The 21,653-nt window shown below is 42.5% G+C and overlaps 1 protein-coding gene across 1 annotated transcript in view; it reads left to right on the plus strand.

Moving 5' to 3' along the window:
• The window catches only part of ARHGAP6 (Rho GTPase activating protein 6), a 251,182-nt gene that overhangs the window by 155,655 nt on the left and 73,874 nt on the right, over positions 1–21,653 (plus strand).

Consider the following 21,653-nt stretch of genomic DNA (forward strand, 5'->3'; position numbering starts at 1 on the left):
TACCCAAGAGAATGGAAAACATGTTCACATGCAAATTTGTATCTGAATATTCACAGCTGCTTTATTCATAATGGCCAAAATGTGGAAGCAATCCAAATATCCATCAACTAATAAATGAGAAAACAAAATTTGGCATATCTATACAGTGAATATTATTCGACCATAGAAAGGACCATGCTCCAATGGGGATGAACCCTGAAAACATGCTAAGGAGAAAGAAAGTGGAAACAAAAGGCCACACATTATGTAATTCTACTTATATTTAAAGTAAAAAATAGGCAAGTCTGTAGAGACATAGATTAGATTAAAAGTGGTCAGGGCCTGGGATGACAAGAGAATGGAGAGTGACTGCCAATGCATTTAGGGTTTCTTTTTGGGGTGATTAACGTATTCTGAAATTCGATAATGGTAATGTTTGCATATATCTGTGAATATACTAAAAAAGTTGAATCATATACTTTAAAGTAGTAAATTTTATGGTATGTAAATTTTATCTAAAAATAATTGCATCAGAACTTTGGATATTTTGTCTGGAACATAAGAAGCCTAGAAGCCACCACTTCAAGTATAAGTCTGAACAAACTGAAAAATCAACAACTCTTCTTAGATCTGTAGGAGAAGTGAGTTCATAGGGCAAACTGCTAACTCTAAAAATTAGAGAGACCGACAGATCAATATAGAGAATCAAACTTATTGGAGCAGCAATCTCCAAGGGAACCAGTGCTGGGGTAGGGACACCTGAACTGTAATTGATAAATTACTGGAGGCTCAGTGTGGACAACTCTGACAGTTAAAAAGTCCAGGGAGACCCAGTCATCAGGAGGCCCTTACAGTTTTGTGGGCTAATTTAACGCTTGGATCTCCACTAGGTTCACAGATGATTGATTAGCTATGTAAAAAATATGAAAAAAAATCAGCAAAAAAACCTCTTGGAGCTGATAAGTAATTATTGCATGGTTGTGGGATACAAAGTTAGTATACAAAAATCCAATTGCTTTCCTACATACCAGCAATGAACAAGTAGAATTTGAAATTAAAACTACATTGCTATTTACATTGGCACCCCTGAAAATGAAATACTTTGGCAAAAATGTATTAAAATATGTACAACATCTATATGAGGAAAACCACAAAACTCTGATGAATAAAGACAAAGAGCTAAATTAATGGAGAGATATTCCATGTTTATGGATAGAAAGAGTCAATATTGTCAAGATGTCTGTAGATTCAAGGCAATTCCAATCAAAATCCCTGCAAGCTATTATGCGGATATTGGCAAACTGATTTCTAAAGTTTACATGAGGAGGCAAAAGACCCGGAATTGCCAGCACAGTACTGAAGGAGAAAAATAGAGTTGGAGCATTGACACTGCCTGACTTCAAGACTTAGTATAAAATGGCAGGCATCAAGGCAATGTGGTATTGGCAAGAGAAGAGATAGATAGATCAATGGAACAGAATAGGAAGCCCAGAAATAGACCCACATAAATATAGTCACTTATCTTTGACAAAGGAACAAAGGCAATACAATGGAGCAAAGACCGTCTTTCCAACAAGTGGTGCTGTAACAACTGGACATCCACATACAAAAAAAAAAAAAAAAAAAGAAAGAAAGAAAAAAGGATCTCGACATAAACCTGTACCCTTCACAAAAATTAACTCAAAATGGATCACAGACCTGAATGTAAAATGCAAAAGTATAAAATTCCTGGAATGTAACACAGGAAAAAACCCAGATGACCTTGGGTATGGTGATGACTTTCTACATACAGTACCAAAGGCACAGTATAACAAAAGCACAAATAACTCATCAGCTGGCCTTGACTAAAACCAAAATCTTCTGCTAAATCTCTGACATCAAAAGACAATGTCAAAGAATAAGAAGACAAGTCACAGACAGGGAGAAACTATTCACAAAATAGACATCTGATAAAGAACTATTGTCCAAAATATACAACTCTTAAAACTCTCTCAAAACTCTCAATAAGAAAACAAACAACAGGATAAAATGTGGGCCAAATACTTTAACAGACAACTCACCAAAGAAGATATACAGATGCCAAGTAAGCACATGAAAAGTAATTGTGATTATGGAGATGCCATTTAAAATAACGAGATACGACTGCATACTTAGTATAATGGTCCAAATCCTGGAACACCGATGACGTCAAGTGCTGAGAGGATATGGAGCCCAGGCTCTCTGGCACATCGCTGGTGAGCATACAAAATGGCGCAGCCCCTTTGGAAGACAGTTGGGCAGTTTCTACAAAACTAAGTATACTTTTATCGTTCCATCCAGCAATTACGCTCCTAGGTATTTACCCAAAAGAACTGAAAACTTATGTGCATACAAAAAGCTGCACAGAGATGTTTATTCACCATGGCCCAAACCTGGAAGCAGCCGACATGTCCTTCAGTAGACGAATGGATAAATGAACCGTGGCCCGTCCAGACAATGGACTCTTATTTGGCACGAAAAAGAAATGAGCTATCGAGCCATGAAAAACCATGGGAGAACCTTCCATGCACATTACTGAGGGAAAGACGCCAGTCTGAAAAGGCTGCATGCTGTATGATTCCAACTACCTGACATTCTGGAAAAGGCAAAACTAGGGAGACCATAAAAAGAGCAGTGGTTGCCAGGTGTTCGAAGGGAGAGAGGGATGAATGGGTAGAGCATGAAGGATTTTAAGGGCAATGAAAACACTCCGTGTGATACTATGATTATAAATGCATGGCATCATTCATATCTCCAGGGCGATAGAACATAGAACACCAAGCATGAACCCTAATGTAAACTGTGCAGTCTGGGTGATGATGGCGGGTCAGTGTAGGCTCATCAGTTCTAACAAATTTCCCCGCAGGGGAGGACGTTGATAGTGGGGGAGGCCATGCAGGTGTGGGGCAAGGGATAGTTGGGAAATACCTGTATCTTCTACTCAAGTTTGCTGTGAAACTGAAACTGCCCTAAAAACTCAAGTCTTATTAAAAATGCACCCATGAATGATAACTCTCCAAGCTGCTGTAATAGATGACTGTATTTAGTTTGGGAAAAACTTCAGTTCCTGTACCTTTCGTTGCTCAAAGGAAGCGTTGTTTTCCTCGTGCAAACACATTTAGCCAGGTCTGGGAAACACTTTTTAATTTATCATTTTAAAAGTAGTATATGTAGTAGTATATTCCAGAAAAAAAGAGTCTGAAACATGGTAACTAAAACCTCGGATCTGTTCCAGTAAGTTCAGATGGTTGGTTTTTATGTTGTTTTTTTTTTATGTCATACCTGGCATTTTGTATCATTCTGCGAATTGATTTCTCTCTGTTCATGTGTCCCTCTTACATGTTTTGACACTTGATAGTAAAAGCCAGGAAGCAAGATTTTTTTTTCATTTTTACTGGAAGTGATTTTAGCTACTTTAGAACAAATGTCGTCGATATAAATATGGCCCACTGGTCTTGTTTCCGTGCTAATAGACACAGATAGCTTTCTGTATAGATGCTGCAGCTCTTTCCCAAGAGCTTTCTTTCAACCAACAGATATGCAAAAGCACAAACCTCAAGTGCTATTTCTTCTGATTGCTGCATTTGTCCTTCCAGAATGTACAGTCGAGCGAGGGAGAAAAGGCACAAATGCAGAGAATTGATGTTCAAATCAGGGTCAAGAAAATAGCCGAAATGTGTGTGTGGGGTGTGTGTGTGTGTGTGTGTGTGTGTGTGTGTGTGTGTGTGTTGGGGGAAATGAGTGTGATGATTAGATAGGAGGGAGGTATCTTAGGAAGTTAGAGTTTTCTGGAAAAATAAGTAACATTGAAACATTCCCAGTCCTCTTGCTTCTCTCCGTGAGACTTGGCATGGACATTCCCTACACATCTTAAGCATCTAGGTCATTTGGATTCTTAAAAGAAACATGTAGGAAAAAATAAGCTGTTGAGCGATCTCTGTGGACCCATCTCCTCATCCATACATATGTATATGTTGTAATGATGTTTGTAAAAAGAGGCAGTTCCCTTGTTGTTTGACACAGTGAAACGCCCTAGGAAACTCCATCATTTCCTGTACTAAGTGTCTGGTGATTTTTCAGCCGGTCGAGAACAAGGTCAGCAAACGTTTTCTGTGAAGGGCCAGATCGTACATATTATAGGCATTAGGAGTCCTACATCTCTAACCTTTCTGCTCTGCTGTCGTATCAGGACACAGCCCCACACAAGACGGAAATGAATGGGTCTGCCTGGGCTCTAGTTATTAAACAGGCGAGGGCTGGATGCGGCTGGGGCTGGTCCACCCCTGCTATAGATCAACAGTTGGCACCTCAAGGTCAGCTCCTGCCTCAATCAATGTGTTAGGAGTAGTATCGCCCGTAATAGATCATTTACGGACTTCAGAATTTTACATTGTGGGGAAATGAAATGAGAATGGATTTCATTCTAACGTACTTTCTTGAGTCATACCTTGCCACTCCTTGAGAGAAAGTTATGGTACTCACGGGGAGGTCGCATGGGGTGATGGTTAAGACCCTAAACCCTGGGGTTAAGGCCTATGACTTTGAACCCCAGCTCTGTTACTTGCCTCTGTTACCTTGGGCGAGTTACTCAACCTCCTGGCCCTTGATTTCTTCACCTGTGAGATGGGTGTGTATCAATAGACCTTTTACGTCCTAAAGTTACTTAACAATTAAGGCAGGGAGTACATAATTTGGGCTAGGAATAGTGATGGGTACGTATGTACATTCACAAGAAATGTTAGTTATTCCTCGAATTTCTAAATGCCCTGGGGATGGAGCATAGCTGCCGGCTTAGCTTATCTGTGCCGTGAGTCACGATGAGCATGACTTACCATTAATAGTTTTGTTGACTCCAAACTCTCATGGTGCTAATGGCTGTAATTTTGTATTTTCTTACATTAAAAAGTTGCTCTACCCATAGATGGATATTTAATAAGGAAGAAGGCAGCAAAACTCACTGTAGAAAATGTGAACATAAATCAACAGTGCCTGTGAGTGAAAACAGCATTGGTCCATGTCAGGCTATGGCTGTTCAGATTTGCGGAAAGGTTGGCAAACTGATATGTGCCTGGAAATTGTGTGGTATGCTCTTCCGTTGCTATCAGTGAGCTCTGGAATTCTGAGTCTTAACCATTTTTAGGAATAAGGTGATGTGTATTAGCACACCCTTCCTTGTTCCATTAATATTAACCAGTAATGAGTCAATAAAAATGAAGACACGCAACAATAAATAAGTTGAATATTTTGTAAAAATCACATTAGCATATTCTTTTTTTCCTCATTAACCACTTTCCAAATGGCCTTTCTATTGACACGTTAATTAATCATGTGCTTAGAGGATGCTTTCACGAATTCTGCGACTTCCTCCGGAAAAGTTTCCTCTGCTATTTGTTTTAATCACCACAAAACTGTGTGTCTGTGTGGCACGGTTGGGTGGGGGAGGGAATAAAAATCTGGCTCTCGGGCAGTGGGTGTGTCACCCATGTCTCATTTATCATGCAAATGACATGCGTCACTCCACCTTCCCAACAGGATCCTTCTTTATCTCCCCTTCCCAGAGGGTAAGTGAGACTGAGAAGGGTTAGACACCCACGTGGCTAGTTGTGGGCTGAGATAGACTTTCAAGGCAGTCAGACTATGGAAACCTCCGAGCGGCCATGGTGCTGTAACACTGTGTCCTGCGGGGAGGAAGCAGCTGCAAATGAGCACGTGAGACCTGCTTATCACACTGCCCCCAAACCCCACGACCATTAGCACTATTCCCCGTGGCATCTGTGGCGGAAATCATAGAGAGTGGCATCTGGATCAAGCCTGAAGAAAGGAAAAACAGTTTTAAATTATGGGTGCCCAAGTTGAGGGATTTAATTCCCAATCGGTAGTATTATTAGGTTTTTATTTCTGCTGCCAGTGGAAGAGAAGGGGAAAGGGTAAGAATCTGCCCTTGGTGTCAGAGAAATCTGGCAGGGGCAGTGGGTGAAGGAATACAGAGCTATAGCGCCCCTGTCACTGGGGAGTATGGAGGGGGTGCGAGAGGGGAGGCGTGGAAGGAGAGAGGCAGAGGTGTGTGGCAAATGCTTCGTGGAATTTGGAGAAAAAGGAAAAAGAGCAAGGAATTTGCCACCCCACTGGTTTCCTAAAACCCCGGCCATTGCAGTGGTTCTCATCTTGGACTGTTCACGAGAATCCCCCAGAGGGCTTTGTAGACCTACCAAAGCCCGAGCCCCAGCCCTAAAGAGTCTAGCTGTTCGGCTCTGTACCTGCGCAGTCCAATACCACTAGCCACTGTGGCTATTTACATTTAAATCAATGAAGATTTAGAAAACTAAAAATTAAATGGTTCCATTCCACTAGACACATCTCAAGTACTCATCAGCCGCAGGTCGCCAGTGGCCGCCATATTAGACAGTACAGTCATCGTAGAAAGGTCTGTTGGATCTCACTGGTCTGGAGGGGTGCATGGGCGTGGGTATTTTTTGAAAACCGCACCAAGTAATTGTTTTCCTTTTTTTTTTTAATTGAGGTATGCACCAAGTACTTCTTTTTTTAAAGATTTTATTTATTTATTTGACAGGCAGAGATCACAAGTAGGCAGAGAGGCAAGCAGAGAGAGAGGGAAGCAGGCTCCCTGCTGAGCAGAGATCCTGATGTAGGGCTCGATCCCAGGACCCTGAGATCATGACCTGAGCCAAAAGGCAGAGGCTTAACCCAATGAGCCACTCAGGTGCCCCGACAAGTACTTCTAATGTGCAACCAGTTTAGAGACCTGCTGGTCCTTAATACAGTTTATTCTGACATTTATTGCCACTTGTACCTGAACTCATTTTGCTTTTGAAGCAAATACTCCAAGAGTATTATTAAAGCTGGACTCTTCGTGCAGTCTAGCAGTGCAGATGCATATATTTTCATTTCAAATAGCTTACTCGCTCGTCACTCAGCAACTCAAGGTTAAGTTAGATGAGTTAACTACCAGCCTTCTGCTGGAATGTATTAGTTGTTTTTTCCCATTGAGGTTGAAGAATTACAGCAATTCATGCTGATTTGGAAGTACTTATTGGGGGAGTTTAAGAAGATAAGGTATCTTAAACTGAAACCCAGAGGCTGACCAGCCACAGCTCACACTTGGGGCCCAGATTAGAGGTGACCGATGTTCACACACTTGGTGATACTCGAAACTAATTCATTTGGGTAATGAGTTTATTAAGTCTAACATCAACCGTAGGAAGTTGTTTTCCTTTCCTGTTGGACAAAAACCTCGGTGAGGGGAGACTTTGCGGGGTGATAGGTGCAGCTGATGAAACAAAACGTGGACAAGTGTGGCGTTGAAATGAGAAACCAAAACGGAATTCACTCTGCCATTTGCCGATTTTGTCTTGCCTACGAGTTTCCAGTGCAGATCTTTCCCTCTCCTGAGTATGATAGTCATCTCTCTTCAAGGCTTGCTTTACTTCCTGCTGCTTTAGAAATACCTGATGGGGAATCGAGTTCTCCAGTTTGGGTAACATTACTTCAGCATCCCGAATGTTTCAGTGAGCAGTGGACCCCCCACCCCCAGCCCGGGTCTGAATAAATGACCTGTTCTGCAGAGCCTCCCCACGACATCTTCCCCAGAACCCGCGTCCTCTCATCTGAGGGGCCTTTCCTGGGTGAAACCTACAGCCTTCATTCTTAGAACTCAGCTTTCCTCGCAATGTGGGTAGAAGGAGCCGCCTGAGAAAGGAAGGCCACTCTGTGCTGTGTATGAAAGCCAGTGACATCATGTCCATGTGTCTCTGTGAGAACGGGAAGAGCATGGTCTTTCCTAGGTCTACCCTGCCCGACCCACAAAATGACGTTCGGATTTCTCACTCTCCCCCCCGCCACCCCCGAGGGCTCTTCTCCCAGTAGCATACTGGGCCCGGCCTCCCTGGGGATCCACATTTCTTGGAAGAGTTGAGGGACTGTCCTAAAGAAAGCATCCCTAAGGGGTGCCTCAGTTATGGCTGCCAAAAGCCTCGTTTCGTCAGTCGGTGTCGTGCGTGGGGCCTCCATTTACTGATCACGCTGCAGACCTGAAGGTCAGCTCGTCCTCTCTATCCCCTTCCTATCCGCTCTGCAGCACTCTGCCTCATTCAGCTTTCCTCAAACGCCCCTTTCCTCGTGTTACATCTCTACCCAAAAACGTAGGGTGCATATTCCTACTCGCAAAGGATGGGACACTCTGGAAGTTTTCTAAAATGCCTGCTCCTCCTTCCTGAAAACAAACCTCAGGCCCTCCCCTTGCTCCTGGAGGCAGTTGCCTCAACAGCTTTTCTTTTCTTTTTTCTTTTTTTTTCCCCCCTCTGGGCACTCAGTCCATAAGGGATTCATTGAAAAAAGGTCACTGGCTTAGCTGGGATGTACCCTAAGGGTTAAACCTGTTGCATTTGGAAACAGACCCCCTACGTTTGAACTCCTTACTCCCTAGTTAGTTAAGTTCCCTTTGTCTCCGTCTTCTCAGCTGCAAAACGGGGATAATCCTAGTATCTGCCTCCTAGACCATAGCAAATATCCATGGAGGCAATGAGCACTAAGTATTAGATGTTCTTTACTATGGTTTTGACTGTTTCAGATCCGTGGCCTTAAGTAACTTTCCAGTTACCTAATACTTTGCTTTGATGGTAAGTTTTTAGATATTAAGGATCTAAAATTCACTCTCTCTGCAAATGGGTCACAGTGGTAGCAGGAGGATGCTAGAGATAAGACCAAGGTCAAGTACTGGGGCAGGGCGAGGACAGAGAGAGCTATGGTTAAAGAAGCAAAGGACAAGAGCAAGAGAATGCAGAGTCCTCATTCTGTGCTTGTACTTGGCACCCCACTTCCGCAAGTTCTGATCAATCCAAAGGTAGGGTCCAATAGGTAATTAAAATAAAAGATACCACATTTTCGCTGCATGCTTTATGGTAGCAGGAGAACTAAAATGTCCTTCACAATTTGCATTTTTAATGTATAATCAGAAAGCATCAAGACCTTATGTGCCAGTTCTGTAGCATTGGCCAAAAGAGGTTAATTGAACCAATTCATCAGTAATGAATGTATCTAAATGAAATTTTGCTATGCCATTTTATCAGATGGAGTCGTAATTCTGAAACATAGAAGCATCACCTGTTTCTAAATATTGACTACATATTATTTAAAAACTGAAGGATGCCATTAGATACGCATTTATCTTCTTGCTCATAAGACTTTCTAAATTGTCTGCAAAGTGATTTACTAAGGTTAGCTTTTATTTTATTATCCGGTTCACCAGCCACTTTCTTTCCATGAGAACATGTAGAAAGTCAAGGAACGAGCTGTTAGGCGGTTCAGTAGGGAGACGTACGGGAGAGAGTCCAGGGGCTGGTTTAGGTTAAGGGAGGTGAGGTTAGCTGCTATGTCACATGCATCCCCAAATCCCACCGAGCAGGTGTATTCCTCCCTTAAGTCGTCCCCGTGTCCACGGCTGCTGGGATGGCTAAGCCCCAAGCATGGAGTCAAGGGCCGGGGCTCTGCTCTCTTCCACACGGGAAGATGTTGATTTGCTTATCCGTGGCTGCATCACACACTATCCCAAGACCTTGGTGCTTAAAACAACCACGATTTTATTTGCTAGTGGCTCTGCGGTCCAACCTGGGCTCAGCTCTGCTTTTCTGCTGACCTTGACACTGGTCGCTCAGGAGGCTTTATTCAACCTGGAGGTTGGCAGGAGGATGGATCTCGCTGGAACGTTGGGACAGCTGAACTTTACACTCTCTCTCCACATGGTCTCTCCAGTACAGTAGCCAGACTTAAGACATGGTGGTGGGAGGGTCCCAAGGACGCAAAAGCAGCATTCTCCAGGCCCTCCATAGTCTGAGGTCCAGAATCATCTCAGCATCATTTCTTCCACAGTTGATTGCTTCGAGCAAACGACAGGGCCGGCTGGGACTGCAGGGCAGCAGACGCTAGGACGTGAATACTGAGAAGTGTGGTTTCTGCCTGGAACGGCCGCGTGTAGCTCTGAGAACTCTTGTCTCCAGGTTGTCATGGGCTAGAAGCGAAGCTCATCGCTTTCTCCCACAGTCCATTGGCTAGAGCCTAGTCACGTGGCTCCTAATACCTGCGAGGGCCTGGGGGCAGTGGCTAGGAAAGAGTGAGAGTCTGTGCGCAGCCCATCGGTCTTTTCCTCTGTTTCTGTGCATCCCCTCCTCTGTATCAGAGAGTTGTGGCAGGGAGTGAACACATGACCCACGTACACTGCTTAGTACTTAATACATGCTTCATTCCTTTTCTATTATGATCATTATTGTTGTTACTTGTTATTATGCAGTGACTACTTGACTTTACGCCATTTAAATCAACACACATGGATGGCAGTGGAGGCCATGAGGAGGAGACGTCCAAGGGTTTTAAGCAAAAACAGTGTTGTCATTGGAAATGTACTCACCCCAAGAGTTGGACAGAGTGGTTGTGTAATATTTTTGCCCTGAATGTGCAAAATGTCCCCAGTGGCCTATGCAGGAATAATCCAGAAGAGCCAAAGAAGAAGGTGGAGTGAATACTTAGGGGCATAGATTCTGAAGCTGTAGGCTGGTGTGTGGCGCCCTTGCCTCGTGAAGAGTCAAGTAGATAAAGGATTGCTGTCGTGTTCTAGGCGCTTCCCCTGAGCAGGCCCTTCCGCAGATTGGACCTTTTCGTTGCTTCCCAGAATTTATTTCTAAGGCCATCTGGGTGTTTTTTTGGCCTCTTGTGGGTTCTATGTAAAGAGCTGATATTTAATAAAGAGAAGATTCTTTATCTTCACCCTTCGTTTTTCTGGCTTGACCGCATTTTTCCAAAGAATGCCAGGGATACACAACTCCATTATTTCTGCATTTCCTCTCCTGGCCAGACTCGGTTCCACTCTTAAAACAGACTAGGAATTCCCCAAGACGTTGTCTCTTGAGATTATTGGAGATTGTTCACTTAAAGAAATAGCCACTTTCTTATGAAACATTTGTTAACCTGACCATTAAATAATTGATTTCACAGGCCACTCCAGTCTTAGGTAATGATTCTTATTAAGTTACTGTGTCTAGTTCTCATTAGACATTTATGACATGGCGCTGACTAGTGTGGGCTGAGGACTGTGGCTTTGTCATCCAGTTAATTTGTAAGCCACATAGTGGTTGGGATCATAGCTGCGGTACTTACAAGCTGCGGATCTTTGGGCAAGTTACTTAACCTCTCTGAACCTCTGTTTCCTCATCTGTAACATGGGATATAATGTAACCCACGCCTTATAATTCTTTTAGCAGTTAATGAATCAACACCCATAAAATGCTTAGAGAAAGCGTTGGGAGCACTTAGAAAGCTCACAACGAGAACTACATGTTGTTTTCATGTATTCATAATCTAAGAGATGACTTGCCTAGCAATGACAAATGAATTGCATATTTATCAATTTCGTGTGAAGTAGTATACAAAATACATTTAAATGAGCGTCTCAATTCCATTAGCCAGTGTTCACATTGCATGAACCACTCTCTGCTGGAACGATGACTATTTTCCACATCTGAGTTTTTGGGATAGTAGATGGAGGTGGAGCTATATGAGGAGACAGGTAGATTTTGACTCAGAATTTCTCTTTAAGTGTAACTGTCCTAGTAAAGAAAACCATCTGATGTATTTTATTGTTTCTGAATTCCTTTCTCTTGCTAAATAAATACCAGCAGCAACAGAAGCTGTGTGTGGCTTATATCAAGTGATGATTAACCTCACAGAATCCTAGTAAAAAACATACCAGAATCTCTAAGTTTTGAGTAAGATGTTCCATGAAATCATTTCTCAGTTTGTCAGTTATCATCACAGTGAGAGCTGGAATTCATTTGAGACCACAAAAGAACTATAACTTCATATCGACTAGAAAACAAAAATGACTTTTTGAATTGTTTTTTGCCTCAGTGCCATGTGGCATACATGGAACTCAAGGTAATTAGGGATCAGGAGATGTTTTGAATCTTTCATCTTTCCTTTTCTTTCCGCTCTTTCTGGATTACTCCCCGCCACCCCCAACTCCCACCTGCACCCTCTTAAACATGGCCACGTGATGAACATCCACGCTGCCCTCCACACCCCTGTTCAGGAAATGAACAACTTCTCAAGGACTGTTGTTCCACAAAGAGCATAAAATTCAGAGCATGTGTTATGCTTCAGTTTAAAAGAGAATGAAATCTTTTCCTTTTTCAATGTTTTTTTTTCCTGGTGTTAGAAAAACGAAGACGCCTGTGGTTTTAAAATACAATTTAGAGTTGAGAATTGGCCCTACACAAGGAAAGCATCCTGTGTGCTTTATCATGCCCTCAGGGGTTTTACCCGAGGCTTCCAACATTCTTTGGTTGATTCCTAATAAGGACAGTTTGCACAGTTACAATCCAATTACCATTTGTAGATCCCTCTGGAAAAGGGGATTTTTTTTTTAAGAGGAATCTTTTCCTAACTCCAGAATATCTCTTCAAAATAGTCTTATTAAAATAAAAATCAGGAAATCCAGTTTCAATTTCTCTGCATTCTTTTCATCCCTCCCCCCTCCCCCATTCTCTTTCACACACACACACACACACACTGACTCACTCACACACTCTCTCAGTGACACAGCCTGCCTCCGTTCTGAAGGGACAGGAACTTCTCAATAGTCCAATGACAAGATTGCCTTTTTTTTTTTTTTTTTTTGGTCCCAAGATTCACAGTAGCAGAGATCTCTGGCACCAAAAGGTACTGTGGGAGAGTGACTGCCCTGCCAGCTGGGCCATTTCTCAGACACTCTTGTAATCTGCCATTGCACGCTGCATTTTTCACCAAAAGAATATATATATATATATTTTTTTTTTTAAAGAACAGACTCAAGTTCCTACTCCAAGCTTAGCTCGGTTAAATTAGGACAGAAAGACCCGGCCGAATAGAATTCATGGGTAAGCGATATCAGTATCTCTGCTTATGCTTCTTTCCGAGAAGATTACTGTGCTAAAATGTTGTGCTTCTTACGCATCTATCTTGTAATTTGGGAAGAAAAGTGGATTGATCAGTGTCTGAGCTGTGCGACAGCCCAAGTACTGTCTGTGCCAGGAGAGATTTATGAGCACGTTATTTTTAGATCAGTTGATAATGTTAAAGCAGCTTGAACTGAGCAAAGCGGAGCCGAGAGGAGCCTGCCGTGATGACATGGGACAGCATTTACTGGGCTGCTTTCTGCGAAAGCTTCGGCACAGGTCGTTTTGAGTTCTGAAAGAATAAAGTGGCTTATCTCCTGGGCTTCTTGAACTCGCTGCAACATTTTCGTTGCTGTGCATATGATAAATAAGGCTCATAAAAAAAATTCTAATGTGCTCTATTTTACCAAAGAGGAAAATCTTAAGCTCCTGGATTTTTAAACACTGTCTGGCTTGCCCTGCTGTAGGGCTGTGTCCCGTAATGAAAAGACTCGGTGGGGGAAATAGGCAGAATGGAACCCTTATGTCCCTGCTTAGCTCCTGCTCTGTCATTGTAGGAGCCGTCTAACCCCTTTGGACCCTGCTTTCTTCCTTTGTAAACGGAGGGGCTTGGATCGGTTTATCATGGGAAGTGGTGAAATGCGTAGAGTGGGTTGGGGTCTGGATTCTGGAGCCCATAGCCTGGCTTCAGATCCCAGCTCTGTCACTTACTAGTCACTTCAGACTCATGTATATGTTTCCTCATCTGTAGTATGGGAATGATGATGGTAACATAGTCCTTAGGGTTGCTGTAAGAAGGAAACGAGCTACCACAATAAAGGCTCAGAGCAGTCACTAGCAGAGAGTGAGCTGTCCATGAGTGTTAGCGGTATCTTCAAGGCCCAGTCCATGCCCAGAGGTCAGCCATTTCTACTGTCCGTGAACTAAATCAAATTACAGAAAGATAAGCAAAACCATCAGCTGCTGGTCCTGTCACTGAGAATTTCTCATTCGTGCAAACGTTTCAATTGTCCACACTCTGGGATCAGTGCAGGCTGTGTTACCTCCTCTCCATCCAAGATGCAAGTGAAACTTAAAACTCAGAATTAAATTGGTGGTGGGTAGACCAGTCCATGATCTAACTGAGGATATCCAGAAATGGAATTAGCCTTTTGTTCTGATGGTTTTGCCTTTGGGGACTCCCAACCTATTGCTATATCCCCTCGATACTAACCGTTAGAAAGATTCTTTCCACCGGAAACGAGATGTGAGGGACATTTTATTTTTTTGAATGCTAGTAGTGCCGTCCTCGCTCAACAATGTTCATTTCTACTTCTTTGGTTTATCAGTAATTTAGATGAGTAGGTCATTTGCAGATAATCACTTTTATATCACCCTGACTTTTACATCCTTTCCAATATCCCCAATTCTTACTACATTATGTGATTACTTTGTAGGCTCTTTGGGATGTTGCCCAGAGAAAATCTTAGGGGAGGAGGAAAATGTTGATCCCAAAGACAAATCCAAATCATAGAGGTGCCTTTGCTTTTAGTCTGGTCCAGGGATCAGCAGGTTTTCTCTGTGAAGTGTCAGATAATAAATATTTTCAGCTTTGCAGGCCAATGAAAGCAGCAGTAGACAATACCTAAGTGAATGAGTGGCTGTGTTCCAATAAAACTTTATTTACAAAAGCAATCAGTAGGCGGGGTTCAGTTCACAGGCACTTGCTTGCCAAACCCTGGCTAGTCATCATTCCCATGCCATAGTTTAGGAAAACAAAGCATAGGAGGGAGAAATAGCTTCCTAAAAGCCACAAGGCTGGAAGGTGGCAGAAGTGGAGTTTAAGCCCTGGAAGCCTAGCTTGCCAGCCCTTGTTTTTAGGCACTTCCCCAACTGCTCGTGTGTCAGTTCATCTCCTCTCCTGGAAGCTGCCTGGCTCATCACCTCACCTCCCTACATAAGGGTTGACTCAAATATCATGTTCTTCATAAGGTTGCCCTGAACCCCCCTCCCCTACCCCAGCACGCCTGATTCCTCTCAGCCTGCTCTACCTTTTTTTCTCCTAGGGTTTTAGCACCTTGTAGCCTGCTATGTAATTTACTTGCTATGTAAATTACTATGCTCTGTAATTTACTCATTTATTATGTTCATTTCTTATCAGTTTCCTTCACTAAACAGGAAGCTTCTTGAATGCAAGGTGCTTTGTTTTGTTTACCGATGAATCCACAGATTTATTATTAGATGTAAGAACAGTGCCTGGCCCTTAGAAGGTGCTCATTTAATACTTGCTGAATGAGTGAAGTGCACATTTCCATTACGCTACGGTGACTTTTTTTGATACTCTTTGTATAGCAATAAAGAGCTACTACCCCAAAGGAAAAAAAAATGGACTGCATACCTACTAACTGTTCAGAATTTTCTAAAATTCTTTCTTTAATTTAAAAAAAACAGACTAGAATAGATTAATAAAGCATAAATATTATGCCCGATGTAACAGAAGTATTAAATTTTCTTAAAGATCTTTTCAGAAGGTGTGACTGACACATTAAGAGAAGAATTAGCCAATGTTATTCTATTGAGTTCCTCAAGGAGAACTTCTTTTAAGAGTCCAAACAGGGGTGTGACAGCTACACAGATACGGTTGGCTTTGCCCAGAAGCTCATGAAGAAGGGAATTCCTTTGTCATTGGTGATGTGTTTATTTTGGAGTTATAAAGAACCAGGCAGCCCTTTTCAGAAATGCTGGTTGCAAGCCTGGTATTTAAACTTGTGCCATACTTCAGCAACACATTGTGATTATCTGAGAACCTTGGCTGTGCAGATGACAGCTGGCCACAGCAGAAAACAGTTAAAAAGACATTTATCCCCTGGTATGGTTTATCTAAATGGCATGCCATTTTTCAGGCCTCAACGGACTCATCTGATCTGTTCTTCTGTTCCTCACCCATGGGGAGCCACAAGCCAGGTGGAGAGCTTGTAAACACCTAGAGAAGGCATCTGACACACAGTGGAGCCATTTATTACTGAATTCAGTGCAAATTTCTTAAGAGTTTTTGGTGTCCCTAACCCTGCCAGCTTTAAAAAGGGGATGCAAATGTAGAGTCATGATGATTAATATTATAACATGATTACCATGTATTCAGAGCTTGCAGGGAGCTAATAAGCCCTCTCCAAGAAATTCCCTTGCATTGTTTCATATGATCACTACAAACCCATGAGCGGTCTTGTTCTTTGCTCCATCTTACTGATGAAGGCAGCGAGGCTCGGGGATGTTCTGCCTCTTGCCAAAAATCTCATCTCCGTCATAACCCAAGTCTTCACCACCATACCAGTGGGTCTCAACCTTCATTGTGCAAAAATAAGAATCATCTGGGTTTATGATGAAGGTGCTGGAGCCCTACATCAGCCTTACAGCCCAGAAACCTGCATGTTTAACAAGATGATTTAACAATCATCTGCCCAGGTAATTGCATGGCCCTAGGTCTGCAGCCATATTTGGAGCAGCCCTGCCCCACTCCTTGCTGGCTCCCTCGGCCTTGGGAAGTTTACAGTTGGATGAGGTTAAAGAAATGCCACAATTAGAGACTAGTCTTGAGGACATAAGAAAACAATGTGGTATAGACCAAAACCAAAGTTATTTCAATCAATTTTATTTCATGGGAAAATCAAGTCTGTTTGTAAAGATGCAATTTAGCTCAAAAGAATGACCTTTCAGAATAAATCACAGATATTAGATTGTTGGTTTTTCAGTTTGTCTTTTGCTTCTTTTTTTTTTTGAAATGTGGAGACATGCACTTCTGGTGGAAAGGAAGTCTCTTTAGTTAATGCTTTCGGTGAATTATTCTCCAGTTGATCCAGATTCTGTCATATGGAGACCTTTCTTTGGTTTGTTTGTTCCACTTAAATTGGTTTGTGCTGTTTGTGTTTCTTAATGCTAGTCTTAAATAACTTCCATAATTCTGTTTATTTATGTAATACGCAGAATAATACATGTGTAATTATAGAATGATGCATCATATACTTAAGAATACATAGTGCATGCATTTAGTGTTAAACCAAACTCATCAATGATTGTTAATAGCTCCTGACACCATCATTTTAAGGAGATTCTGAGTAATCTGGGCCTAACAGCAGACCTAAACGTATGCCATGCCAGGGTTTCTCAGCCTCTGGACTACGAACATTTTGGGCCAGACATTTCTTTATTGTGGGGGGCTGTCCTATGTGTTGGAGGATGTCGAACAGATCACTGACCTTTACCCACTAGATGCCAGTAGCAAAGCCATCCCCAGACTTATGACAGCCAAAAATGTTTCCAGACATTGCCAAAAGTCCCCCGAGGGGGCAAAAATCACCCTCAGAGACCACTGCACAATATCTTTTTGTATCATATCGTTACCCTTTGTTAACACTGTCCAATAGTACTCCAGATTTAAAAGATATTTTTACAACTGTCACAGCCTTTAGTCTATCCTGAAACATGGGGTCAGTTTCAACTTTACCTTACACTTACGATATTTAAACAAATTTGAAGTCATCCACTCTCAACCTCGAAAGAAAAAATCCTATGGCAACCACTCAAAAGACTAGAGCCAGAGAGCCTTGAAATGAATCATCCATTTATGAGATGAATGGCCACCAAAGAAACATGCTGGCCTGGAACACAATTTGGGGGTCGAGGAAAAGCCAAAAGCACATCCTAGGCTGCTCTGGTGGGCCTTGGCACTCTTCTGGCTGCTTGTCATGAGGATCGCAGAGCAGTATCGACCTTTGTGTTCATGTCTTCCTGCTCGTGAGAGGTCTGATGGGTGAGGTCTGATTCATTATTCTTCAGTTCTGATATTATAATGTTTATTTTCTGCCCTCATATGCTGCCATTTTTTGGCTCATCCACAGAGTCTGTTTAAAAAGACTGTTTCTTTTTTGTTTTTGAGAGAGAGAGAGTACATTATATGTTAATTAATTGAATTTAAATAAAAGAGAGAGAGAGAGGGAGAGGGAGAATCTTAAGCAGGCTCCATGCCCAGCGTGGAGCCCGAAAGACTGTTTCTTAGCAGTTTATTCAAATCCACAGGACATCTCCCATGTAGATAAAACATTACATGGGTGCTTTGTTTCCAATTTATTACTGAACTCATGATGTACCTGATTCATTTAGTCCATAGATTGACAAATATTTATTCAGTGACAGTTAAGAGCCAGGTACTGTCTTGGGTACTAGGAACATCAAGGTGAGTAAACCAGGTGAGTTTCTTCCTTGAGCGTCTGCCTTTGGCTCAGTGCATGATCCTGAAGTCCTGGGATCAAGCCCCACATCGAGCTTCCCGCTCATTGGGGAGCCTGCTTCTCCCTGCCCCACCGCCCCTGCTCATGCTCACTCTCTCTCTTTCAAATAAATAAATTAAATCTTTTTTAAAAAAATAAGCAGAAGAGTAGGACACAGACATGTCCTGAGAGAAGACCATGTGAAAACAGAAAAGATGCCATTAAAAACCCAAAAGATCCTAATCTCTTTGTATCAGGGGTTGGCAAACTCTAGCCAGTGGGCCAAATCCAGCTTGCTGGCTGTCTTTGCACCACCAAGCCAAGAGCAGTTTTTACATTTTTGAATGGTTGAAAAAAATCACAGAAAGAATAATATATGGTTCTAGGTGTCTTTCTTAGAGGCTTAGAGAGTGTAACTCTCTACTCATTCAAATTTGACTCAGCAGCATACCTAACCTGGCACCTTTGCTGATCTCTACATGTGGGATGTGCTCCCTCCCTCAGTTTCTTTCAAAATCTGTTTCCAGTCATCTTTCCCATATGTAGATGTAATCAGGCTCCGCTAGCAGTCAAGGTTCCTTAATGTCTAGCCATCACCTACTGAGTAAAGTCCAATCTACTTTGCAATGCCCGCCGAAGAAGCCCTATAGGATCTGGCCTTGACTTCTGCATGGCTTCGCCTCCCGCTATTTCCCTCCCTCCAACCTTGTAACTTCCCCAGACAAGCTCGTTCTCTCCAGTTCCTTTGCCTTAGCACCCACTGTTGTTTCCAATTTTGCATTTCTACTAGGCAAACCCTCCCTCCTCTTACCCAACCTTCCGGTCTTCATTGAAACACCACCTTCTCTAGAAAGCTTTCCTTGATCCCCCAGACAGATGTCTGAGCCTTTTCTCCTAGGCACCCCATTGCATCTGGTACTGACTTCCAGTATCACAGTCTCTATGTTTGATGGATCAAATGTGCTTTTCCTTATTCAAGTTTAACTCCTTAGGGACAAGGACTGTGTTGTCACTTTGATAACCACAAGCCTAGTACTGTTCTCAGCATATAATAGGTGCTCATTAAATTTTTAAAAAAATAATTAACCAAGGGGACATAGCAAATAAAAATAAAACATATCTCATAGGGGTTGGTTTATTTCCATGATAGGCTATGGTTCAGACCTTGGCCAGCTATAGCCCAGTGGACAAATCCAGCCTTCCACCTGTTCTTATTAATGAGGTTTTATTGGAACACAGCCACACTCATTCATTTCTGAATTGTCTATGGCTGCTTTCTGCCACAAAGGCAGATTTGACAGAGACCACATGGCCTGCAAAGCCTGAAATATTTACTGTCTTGCTTTTTACAGAAGAACATAGTCTAGATATAATTGAGCCAATTGGAGGTCATATTCTTAAATGCTTTTTAAATGAATAAGCATGTAATCCCATTTTGACACTTCAGATAGCAGTGGGCTTTCCTGGATACCTAAACTTCATATTTAAAAGTCACCGACTCATCTGGAACTTTCATTTGGGAGGAAAACACTGCAATTCACTGATACTGTACCTTGTGGTACCCTAAGCCTAAAGGGTGTGAGTGAGAGGTACACCCAAGGCATGAGTCCCAAGCTCCTGTCTAAACTTGGGTTTCCTCTGATTATACCAAAAAACAGGGAAAAGAAAGAAAAAATGCAAAACATACTGGGCCTGGAAGAATTCATTTTTCAATTCGCCAAATGCGATGGCCATTACCCACTTTGCCTAGATTTGCTCACTCACTTCCCTGCCCAGACTGTCCTCACCTCATGCCCCTGAACCCAGCCTGGGCTCCTGTTACTTCTCACCATTACCCACTGGACACAAACTCAGACATGTGAAGACAAGCAAAAAGCCCTCACTTGCTTTAACTCCTTCCCGGTCATGGCGTTCCCTGTGTGGCCTTTCCTGGCCACTCTCTCTGAAACATAAGTCGTGTCCTCTCCTCACACTGCCAGTCCCTTCCCTGCTTTTTAGTCCATCCTTGGCCGTTACCATATTTAACACACTATACCCTTTACTTACCCTGTTGATTGTCTGCCCCTACCTGAGGATAACCTCTCCATCTGTTAAATGCATGCCACCCTACATAAGAGGGGGGCAATACCAAAGAATGAACAGAGTGCCATTTACTGTCAGAATGAACATTCTAGGCAGGAATTTGCTACCACGAGGGAGTGCAGGTGTTTTAATAGCTGCTGGGGCCAGCCTTTCTTGTCTCTCTTCTGTGAGGTGAGCGGTGAGGACAGTGAGGTCTTAGGGGACTTCTTAAGGGTTCCTCAGGTCCCCAGCAGCTCCCGAGCACTGCCCTTGGGGGCCAGCACTGTCCCTTCCTCCTGGAACTTCTTTTGATGGTCAAGGCACTGCTAGCAGGTCTTCCAAACTCTTGGGTGGTGGCTTTCTGTGGGTCACAGGAAGTCCTCAGTAAGGGGACGTCAGGCTTCAGAGGATCATGAGGACTTATTTCTCGGGGCATCACATCCTCACTGTCTGCAGGGAGGGCAGAGCTATTCACTCTGTGGATGTGTGCGTGCACACGAACATACTCACGACTGGGGGAGTCTTGCCTTTCCTTCTTCAATGTGGAGGATTTTAACATCAGATGTCTCTGTAATTATACATAGTTCTTATAGATCACATCTCTGTACCTCTCGTGATCAAAGCAGCTCAGAGTGCTGGAAATAGAAACTTCACTGGTTACAATTTAGCAGAGTTTGAGGGCACGTATTCTTAGCTTGAGTTCTGATTGGTTCCCAGTCTTGTGAAGTTTTACAATTTGGGGAAAAGTACTTAACTTCTGCAAGCCTCAGTTTCATCTGCACTATAATATATTCACATATACTGAATATTACTATAATATTACTATAATGTATCATACACATATATTATAATCATGTGTCATAAGTATATATTTGTATCTAATAATATATGTTATATAGTAGAAATATACTAGATTGTATTATTATATAGCGTACTGTATTATTAAATACTATGCAGTTTACTCTTGAACATTGTGGAAGTTGGGGCACCAACACCCCCATGCAGTCAAAATTCCATGTTTAATTTTTGACTTGCCCCAATTTAACTACTAATAGGCTACTACTTGACTGGAAGTCTTACCAATAACATAAAGTCCGTTAACACATAATTTGTCTGTTACATGTATTGTAGACTACATTCTTCCAATAGAGTAAGCTAGAGAAAAGAAGATGTGATTAAGAAAATCATAAGGGGGGCGCCTGGGTGGCTCAGTCAGTTGGGCGTCTTCCTTCAGCTCAGGTCACGATCAGGTCCCAGGATCAAGCTCCGTGTCTGGCTCTCTGCTCAGCGAGGAGTCCACTTATCCCTCTGCCCCTTCCCCACTCCACTCATGGTTGTGCTCCGTCTCTCTCTGTCTCTGAAATAAATAAACAAATATCTTTTTTAAAAAAGAAAGACATAAGGAAGAGCA

Source organism: Lontra canadensis, unplaced genomic scaffold (assembly GCF_010015895.1).
Source record: "Lontra canadensis isolate GAN:19392208 unplaced genomic scaffold, GSC_riverotter_1.0 scaffold68, whole genome shotgun sequence".
Taxonomy (NCBI): domain Eukaryota; kingdom Metazoa; phylum Chordata; class Mammalia; order Carnivora; family Mustelidae; genus Lontra; species Lontra canadensis.